This window comes from Peromyscus eremicus, unplaced genomic scaffold (assembly GCF_949786415.1).
Source record: "Peromyscus eremicus unplaced genomic scaffold, PerEre_H2_v1 PerEre#2#unplaced_182, whole genome shotgun sequence".
NCBI classification, from domain to species: Eukaryota; Metazoa; Chordata; class Mammalia; order Rodentia; family Cricetidae; genus Peromyscus; species Peromyscus eremicus.
In genome coordinates this window covers 124,276-127,731 of record NW_026734419.1, presented here as the reverse complement: position 1 = coordinate 127,731, position 3,456 = coordinate 124,276, and the positions used below count along the sequence as shown (strand labels likewise).

The 3,456-nt window shown below is 42.9% G+C and overlaps 1 pseudogene; it reads left to right on the top strand.

Moving 5' to 3' along the window:
- The first annotated feature begins 468 nt into the window (after positions 1-468).
- On the top strand, positions 469-1,051 carry LOC131901661 (large ribosomal subunit protein eL15-like; annotated as a pseudogene).
- Positions 1,052-3,456: the final 2,405 nt, after the last annotated feature.

The window sequence follows — 3,456 nt, the reverse complement described above, 5'->3', positions numbered from 1 at the left end:
TGTATGTGTCCAAGGCACATTCACTGTTGTAACACTTTTCAGAAATTCATTCTTTTTTTAACAGATGAACTATATTCCACTAAGTGGATATACCAAATTTTACTTACTTGTTCATCAGCTCATAGATATTTTAGTTATTTGTATTTTAGGCTATTATGAAAGCTGTGATGAACACGTATTAAATGTTTTTAAAGATTTTTTTTTCTGTTTTGCCTGCATGTATATGTGTGAACCACATGTGTCTGGTGCCCATAGAGGAGAGGGCATTGGATCTCCTGGAGCTGGAGTAATGAATGGTTTTGAGCCACCATGAGGGGTCTAGGTAGGGACTAAGTTCTGGTCCTCTGAAAAAGTAGTAAATACTCTTAGCTTCTGAGCAATCTTTCCAGCCTCCCCCACTCCACCACCACTTTCTTTTAAAGACAGGGTCTCCTTTTCATGATGGTGGCAGCCATCAGGTGAGCCAAGATGGGTGCATACAAATACATCTAGGAGCTATGGAAGTAAAGCAGTTCGACATGATGCGCTTCCTCCTGAGGGTCTGCCCAGGCAACACCTCTCACGCTCTGTTCCTCACAGGGCTAGCAGCCCCACCTGTCCAGATAAAGTGCATAGGCTGGGATATAAGGCCAAACAAGGTCATGTCATATACAGGATTTGTGTCCAAGTGGTGGCTGCAAATGCCCAGTTCTAAGGGCGCGACTTATGGCAAGCCTCTCCATCACAGTGTTACCCAGCTTAGGTTTGCTGGAAGCTATCAGTCTGTTGCGAAAGAGAGAGCTGAAGCTGGACACTTTGAGAGTCCTGAAGTTGGGTTTATGAAAATTCCATCTATAAATTCTTGTAGGTAATCCTCATTGATTCATTCCATAAAAGTAATAGAAGGAACCCTGCCACCCTGTCCACAAGCACGGAGAGATGCGTGGGCTGACCTCCGTGGACTGCAAGAGCCGTGGCCTTAGAAAAGTGCTGCAAGTCCCACTACACTATTGGTGGCTGCCTTGCATCCTGGAGAAGGCGAAATACTCCCCAGCTCCACCATTACGGCTAATGCACACAATGTTTGTAAAATTCATATCCAATAAACAATTTAGGACAGAAAAAAAGGGAAAGAAAGGCAGTGTCTCACTATGTAGCCCTGACAGACTTGGTGCTATGCATTCTAGTCTCAAATTCCTGAGAGATCTGCCTGCCAACTGCAGAGGTTGAAGGTATGCACCACCATACCTGGCATGCATTGCAAGCTGATGGCAGTGAGAGTATGTGGCAGAAACTCTTCACAGCACAGAACCAGGAAGGGAGAGTGGAACTGGAATGGGGTGGGGGTGGGGGCAGGTATAGTCTTCAAAATCCTGGCCCTAGGGACCTACTTTTGTCAGCTAGGCCCCACCCCTTAAAGGTTCCACAGCCTTCCAAATACCATCACCAGCTGGGAAATAAGCATTCAGAACCCGAGCCTGTAAGGGACATTTCAAATCCAAACCATAATAGTAGCCCCAGCGGGTCTGGTCTTTTCAACTTTTAAAAAGTATTTATTTTCATATTTTATATGTCTGACTGTTTTCTTGAATGAGTATATGTGCACAGGAGCCTAGAGAGCCCAGAGATGGTGTCAGACGCCTGGAACCGAAGTTACAACTTTGTGAGCCACCATGTGGGTGCTGGGAAACAGACCCTAATGCTCTGCAAGAGAAGCATGCGCTCTGATCTGCTGAGCTTTCTCTCCAGTGCCCTGTCCAACTATTTAAGCACTGCCGGATTATTTTCCATAGTAGCTATATCTACCTGCAATGTATGAGCAGGGTTCCAACCTGTCCACATCTTCTCCGATACTTACTTTTCATTTTTTACGACAATTTAAATATTATTTAACAACCAGCTTTAAGATAGTTTACGACTGAACAATCCATTCTCATCACCTGGCACGAGCCAGCTCTAGCACACCACCGCTTGCAACCTAAGGAAAACCCCACCTTTTCTCTAGCCAGGTTTTTGTTCACAATAGCGTGTTCAATGGGTTTGACTTTCCTTCTTACGCTGTTTTTCCCCTTACAGAAAATTAGACAAAAGGTCTTGGATCGGGGCTGGAGAGATGGCTCAGTGGTTGAGAGCACTGGCTGCTCTTCCAGAGGTCCTGAGTTCAATTCCCACATGGTGGCTCCCAACCATCCATAGTGGGATCTGATGCCCCCTTCCACCATAAAGGTGCACATGCAGATAGAGCACTCATATACAGAAAATAAATAAATAAAATCTTTAAAAAAAAGGTCTTGGGTCCCTTCTCTTTGGGAATGGAGATGATTTTTAACTGCTGGACAAGCCACAAAGTTTTCAGCTCCCGCCAAGCATTGGAGAGAGAACAGAGTGTTTTCTCTCGCACATTTGTATTGTGGAGCAAAAATAAACCCCAATCATATCTTCCTGACACCCAGATGCATCTTCTGGATGAGCCCTCAAGCAGTTGCTGCAACAGGGCAAACATCTGTGGTCTGTTTCGACATAATTTGATGTAATCAGGGTTAATTTTGATGATATAGTAACCCTGAAGACTTTTTTTTTTAAACTGGATTACTGTTGGGTCAACAATCATGCGGCATTACATTTAGTGGCTGAAACAAAAGCCAGAATTAAAACAGCTTCCGGCTCAGCCCCCTTCTAACCGACAGCTCCACGGGGATTAGACATATAAAGCATATTAAACACAATTGACTAAAAAAGGAAAGCAGTTGAAGTCCAATGACATGCAAGCATATCTAGGGTCTAGTATATCTCAGAAGAACTGGAAATTCGTTTGTTGTTTTCTTTTCCTAGAGTGGTTAGAAATATGTTGGCAGCAATTGTAATGTAATATTTTCATAATGTTCTAGGGGAAAAAAAACCTCAAGATTTTCCTCTGAAATTTCTCTGATCCAATCAATGAACTTAGCAGTTAACAATTCCTGTTTTCAATAAATGTTTTTTAAATTGTTTGAGATGGCACGCTCTGGCATACACCAGGGTTGAAAGAGTGTGGTGGCCAGGTGTGATGGCACATGTCTTTAACCCTAGCACTCAGTAGGCAGAGGCAGGTAGATTTCTGTGAGTTCCAGGCCAAGACAACATGTCAAGACCTTGTCTGATGATGATAAATGTGTGTACAAAGCCCAAAACATATAGTTCCTGAAGGTAGAATATTTAAAGATAGATGCTGTGGAAAACTATACAACATGCTGGTTCTTAAAAACCTCTTTCATCCAATGGATAGTTCCAGAATACCTGATCCCTGTCCAACCTCCTCTGTAAGTAAGCCTCATGTACTTGTTCTGTTTTTGTTGTTGTTCTATTTCTTGTGACTTAGGATATTAAGAATCCTAAAAAGCGAAGAAGACACTTACCTCTTACAGCATCTTATTTATCAGGAATTCCTCATCTAGACAATCTCCTGATTAACATAAATTCTGGTGTAACATGTGAGTA